The sequence below is a fragment of the Leptosomus discolor genome, chromosome 8 (genome assembly GCF_034619465.1).
Source record: "Leptosomus discolor isolate bLepDis1 chromosome 8, bLepDis1.hap2, whole genome shotgun sequence".
In the NCBI taxonomy this organism is placed as follows: Eukaryota; Metazoa; Chordata; class Aves; order Leptosomiformes; family Leptosomidae; genus Leptosomus; species Leptosomus discolor.
In genome coordinates this window covers 29,683,825-29,690,026 of record NC_141398.1, presented here as the reverse complement: position 1 = coordinate 29,690,026, position 6,202 = coordinate 29,683,825, and positions in this window count along the sequence as shown.

Genomic DNA, 6,202 nt, shown 5'->3' with positions numbered 1-6,202 from the left:
GATGCAGTCAGCCAGCATCCAGCTGACCTCTTCGTCTGTAGGCTCTGCTATCTCTGGCATTGCATCTCTGTGAATAAGGCTGTGTGGGCAAGACCAGCAGCAGAGAAGTTGCAGCAAGTACGCCACAAAGCTGGTTTTGTAGTCTAGCCCTCCCTTGTGAGTTATGGAGGTAACTGCTTTGCTGTTGACAACAAACTCATTTTCCATGGCAGCAGAGGCCTCTTGGGGATCAAGGAAATCTCTGCTGTGTCTGTGGGAATTGCCACTCTGACTCAGACTTGTGCTGTAGTACGCTGTCACCCATGCTCCTTGGCTTGCAGTGCGAGTTGAGGCTTCCTATTTTAGGATACCACCAGAAACTTCCCCAGATGGTGTGACCACACTTTTTATGCTATGTAAGTGAGAAGGCAAGCAAACCAGCTGAATTTTGTCAGTTCCCTCTGTGGTTGCTTAATGGAGGTCTTGTGGGTCGCTTTTTGCTCAGCTACCGGATGACTGGTGCCTTACACGAGATGTCAGAAATACCATTGAGTGCCTCCAGGAAACAGAACACATGAGCTGACCACTTTACTTCTTTTAATCATGGGTTTTTTAATAATCACTGAAGAAGCAACTACTCTTTCCTGGAATAGTAAAGCAGACAGCAGCTGGCATTGCATTGGATCGTGCATGATGTTTGGGTACCCATATGATTTCAGAGGTCTGGAAAGCTGATGGGAAAGCTGAGCTGCCCTGCTAAGAAGGGTCAAGGCTATGGCAGGCACTTGGATATGATTTTTTTTTTTTTTCCATGTGGACCAGCAAATGTGAATGGTGCTTACAGTTGTTTACATCAGAGAGATAATTCCCTATGCATACTTCTCCCCAGAGGATGGGGAGGAAGACAATGAGATTTGTGTTGTGTTTGGACCGAAAAAGAATTACAAGCTACAATGTGTATACAGAGTTAGGAAAAACACTCTCTCTGCTCGCAGCCTGGCTCAAGGAGTCTGCCTAGCTTTCTGAGAGCTGCCTGTGGGGCCGGGTGCAGGCTTCATTGTCACGTAATGCCATGGATTTCAGTGGAGGTAAGACAGTGGGAGCAAGAGCGGGTTTGAACCCTGCAGCCTCTTGACTACTGAGTAGTGCAACAGTAAAATCTCCTCAGGGTCTCTCTCTTGTGGAGTGCTCCAAAATCCCAGCTCTCAATGTGAGTGCTCAACACTCGTCAATGTGACCTTTCATTGAGCTTTTTTGCAATCTGTTTTGCAAACATGAATTTGAAGGGATTGAAATGGGAAGGAATGCATTTTGGACTGGTTTCTTGATAAAGGGACTTGCTTGGTCTTGAAGAAGTTGATACAACTCCCTTCTGCAGACTTTTCATTTCTGTCTTTAGAATAAGTGGAATTTGCTAATGTAAATAATAAATTATTGAGAATCCTAATTCTTTTACACAGTATGTTTTTAAAATATATTTTAATGAAATAAAATATAACTCACCTTCAGAACACTTCCAGAGCTTAAAACAGTGGCTTTTTTTTTTTTTTTCTCCTTTTCGTTTGAGGTTGCTTTCCCAGCCATGCCCATTCCTCTTTCTTTTTCTAGTAGTTTTGGAAAAATACAGAGTTTTGACAATTCTTTCTGTGCTCCAGCTGAAATGTTCACTCTCACCATGCCCTAGTGTTGTCTGTCTGCTATTCTGGGCCAGCAGTTCTCCAGCTCATGTTTTATAATACTTTGAATTACTCTGTGGGGCTGGACTGGCATGCAGTTCATTCACAATGCCAGAGAGCACAAGACCACCATGAAGCAGACAGACACCTTCTGCTGTGTCCTGCCAGCCCTTCACACAAGGCTTGGGTCACTCTTTTTGTCTTCCTGGTAATGTCCTCAGCATTACACAGGAGTGAAAGGAGACCTGGACCTGTGGTACCTGTCTCAAACTGAAGCATCAAGTGCTCACAAGCAGACAAAAGATGGCAAAATGGAACCCCAAGTGCTCAGCTTGTGTGTCAAACGTGTTTCTTCTCTTGGAGTGACTCTCTTCCAAAATAGCCTCTCAAGTGTCTGTTGGGGGGCAGGAGGGTTGCATGCATTTTTTCCTTCTACAGAGCCTTTTTGAGGAATTTTTAAGCTAAGACAGAGAATTTGTGTCAGAACAGAGCCACTCACAGAATAAAATTTGTTTTTCAATGAAGTGAATACCTAAAAATATATCTTAGCTACTTTTTCACCTTCATGACTGCAAAAAACCGTTCGCTGTCTTCTTGCAGCTGCTTCTCTCTTGAGGGAATAAAAAAAAAAGGTCTGGAGAAACAGGGATTCATCCTGAAATCTCTCTGCTTTGGGGATTTGCCTTAATTTTTGTTCGTGGTTTGTTGTCATTGGGCTGCTGGCATTCCTTTGTAGATCCCATCCATTGGAAAGAGGGTGTGTCTATGGAGATCCTTGGCTGAGGTGACGGGCACAAACCAATGTCCATTCCAGGGCACAAGCAGGCTCTTCCCTCCCTTGTTTCACAGTAGCTGGTGGGGAAGTGGCCATTTCTATCAGCCAGTCCTGCTGAAAAGAAACAAGAGGGTGGGTTTACATAAGGCTTAAAGCCATGGTGGTGGGCAGTTAATGCACATCTGTCTGTATGGGGATGCTCTGCCCATTTATATGGTTGTACATAAACAATCCTCTTGATGTACTGAGGGCATAAACACGTGGGCAAAGCTATTGGTGAAGCACAGTCCCAATGTTGCTGCACAGCAACTGTCATGTTAACTGGAAAGGAACATGTCAACAAGAGGCTGAGTGTGCAGGACTTCCCCTCCCTTGGCCTGCTGAGGCCGTGGCGGCGGCCACAGCTGCCCTGTGCCTGGCCTTCGCTGGTGCCCCAGGGTCCTGGCTGCAGGGAAGGGCAGGTGGGGCCTGAACTAACGCTGGGCTTTGAGCCTGAGGGAGGACCTCGTGCCTAGCCTGGCAAGGTTTGTGTGGAAAGGGTCTCTGCGGCTGCTGCCAGCAAAACAACTTATAAATCAATCAGGAATCGAACATCCCTTGCAGTCCTTTGCTTAAGTGCTTAACATGCGCTATGGTAACCAGTTTTTCCTTTCATTATTTGAGCATGTTGGGTTTTCTTCCTTTTCTGTCCTATATTTCCAGTTTCTCAAGCTGAATGTCAGGGTGCAGCAGGGGCTTCCCGTGGGGCCATCAGGACAGGGCCTGGCAGCCAGGGCCTCTCCCTCCACCCCACAAGGAGCAGGGCACCAGGGCAGCCCCAGGGATCGGGCACCGCCATGGGGATTGGGCAAGGACAGCCGGGACGTGGTCCTGCTGTGGCAGGGGCTGACATTGGGTCCTGGGCCGTGGGCAGGTAGGAGAGGCCCGGGGACAGGCAGGAACAGCCAGGCCCGTGGGTGCCCTTGGAGCCCAGATACTGGAGGCTCAGGATTTTTGGACTGTGTTTTGGAAATACATTTATTTTTGCCATTGTTAAACAGGTACCCTGATATTCTGGGGACATTAAACATGGTGCAGGATTCAGTTTTTGCTGCATTGTTGCATACAAAAAAAAAAACCCAGACAAACACCAGTCTTTCATCAATTAAGAAAAATGTAGCTGAAATAAAATTCTGTCTCTTAGATTTCTAAACAAGACCTCTGCCCTGTGAACCCATTGTAGCTGGTAAAGTCCCCCATGCTCAGGTCTGCAGAACCCTGGAAAAGATATGTTGCGGGATGTGAAGTGCTGCCATCCACTCGGTGCGTTTCTTCAGAAACATAACAATGAACATGTAATTCTCAGCGTTATTCATTAGTTAACCTACTGATGATTCGAACAGAAATGAGTGGCCCAAGGATTTTATTCCCAAACCCCTCTCCACAATGCAAAGCCAATTCCTATGTAAGCTGTGTTGTTAAAAAGCTGTTCTTTACTTTCTCTGCAACTTTGGCTTCTCCCTTTGGCGTGCTGCGTGGGGATTGTGTCTACCAGTCCTTGCTATTATCTGCGTGAGCAGAATAGAATTGAAGTATGTTGGTAGCTAGTGAAGGAGCAAGAGGTATGTGTCTCGGGAGGAACAGTGATGACAAAATCATTTGGTTTTTATTTTTCAAACCATGAAATATGCTGTCATTATAATGTTGCCAAATCTTAAGAGAGTTAGGGAAGAGGAAGGGTGTCACACTATGCTATGTCTTGTCCACTAGGTTTTTTTGCTATTTTTTTGTTATAGCAAATACTTCTAGAAATCTCAGCCTTGGATTCCAAGGCCATTCTTTATAGCAGCAATAATTTGTAGCTCAGCATCAAACTCTTTAAAAAATATATTAATGTTTTCTAATTGCTTCCTCTAATAATGTCCATTCCTGTTCTAGACTACTTTCCCCACACATACACAAATTATTCAGGCTATTTTACTGGTCAGCTATTATCAATATAATTGCTTTCTTATGGAAATACTCACACCCAGAAGTGCAATTCCCAAGTTTCATAGCACACAGAGCATTCCCATTTTCAGTGTTGTCAGGTAATTTCTTCTTGCTCTAAACCCATTCTCATTATAATTAACATTGTTAGTAATACATACAGTGGGGGATTTAGGTAAGGGAAAAATACCAAGGTAATATACGTAATATAGCAAGATTTAACAAATGGAGAATTTGCATTCACCTAAAAGTCCATAGCAGCAGTGAAGATGTGAAAATTGCTTGGACGCATTTACAGGTGAATTATATGAATTCAGACTTTCTTGGGTGTTCCAAATCCCTGTTATCACGTCTGTATTTCTTACGATTAATGTGTATAACCCCACTACGCTCTGGTGAGAGAAAGAACAGCTTCAACTTTCATGTCACAAAAGAGGAGGTGGGACACCAGGAGGTGGCTGAGACAGGATTTTGCAGTGCTCAGTTTTTGTCCTAGCAGGACATCTAGCAGGCAGATGCCTTGCACCGGAGGATGGGATTTGCTACAGAGGTTTAGGTTGTCATTCTTTCCTTGAAAGGCTGATATTAAGGGAACCTGCTCAGGTAAAGATTTAGAGAAAAGCTTCTTACTCTCTAAAGATACCTTGTCAAACCTTGCATAGTAGTAAAATTCATTTTCTGCTGTCTGGTGAGGTCACCTACATGCCTGAACTGAAGAGCTGGCTGGTTCCAGGTCAGCGCTCAGCTGCATGAGGGCCTGCTGCTGCCAGAAAGGACTGGATTAGACCCCAGACCCACCTGGGCTGTGGAGATGCCTTTGATACCCGTCTTCTAGTCCTCAAATTCTGCTAAACAATTTTCAGAAACTTTTAGATAGAAATGACAGCTGATATATTGGCAAGAAGAAAACCCAAATGTGAACACTGAATTAAAAGCATCCCAGCATTGGCTCTGTGTGTGGTTTTTTTCAAGTTAACTTCAAAAAAATAGAGAATTCTTCTCCAAAATCTTTTACAGCATATGATGGAGCTCCATGTAAGATCTTGCATGTCCCTCTGGTACAGCTATTTTTGACACAACCTGGCAAAAATCAGTACTTGGCCACAGTTTCCGTGTGTGTGTTTGTAAGGTCTGTGAGCCACTGAGCCTCCTTCGGCTCCCCTGGCACCTCACGGGGGGCTCTCAAAAACTTGAAGGCACCTCTCTACAAAGCTCTGTGTCATAGCCTTAAAATGCCTCCAGCATTCGGGGGTATTCCAAGCAGCTTTAGTAATTTCCATTGGTAAGTTAGCTTTGTTTAGCATTGTAGTATAGTTTGGAAACTATCTGCAAGTAATCATGACTTCTTGTTTAGCTGTATCACCTTGTACCAGGTAGGCTGGAGACAGAAATAATTACATGTACCAGAAGCTAACTTTGTTATGTAAAATGAAAAAAAAAAACCCACCAGGACCACCGCCAGCAAAACAACCATTGTCCATTATTTTCCCTTGTAGCTATTAAAATTAAGTTGAACAGAATCCATGACTTCTAAATGAACTTATTCTCTTTTCAAAACAGAAATTTCCCGCATTTTGCCAAGTTTCCTTTTGTCTCATGGGAATTGGCTTCAGTGGTTGAACGCAGTGATACCACATGCTGCATTCAGCTGTCTTGAAGTGACCTTCACATAGAAAAGCAAGCAGTGGGTGTATGCGGAGGGAGGTCAGGAAATGACTTGGAAAGAGAAGGATGGAGAAATAAGAGAAGGATTGTACTGCAAACAGAGATCTCCAGGGATAGCTTCAGTCTTGAAGCTGCAGTA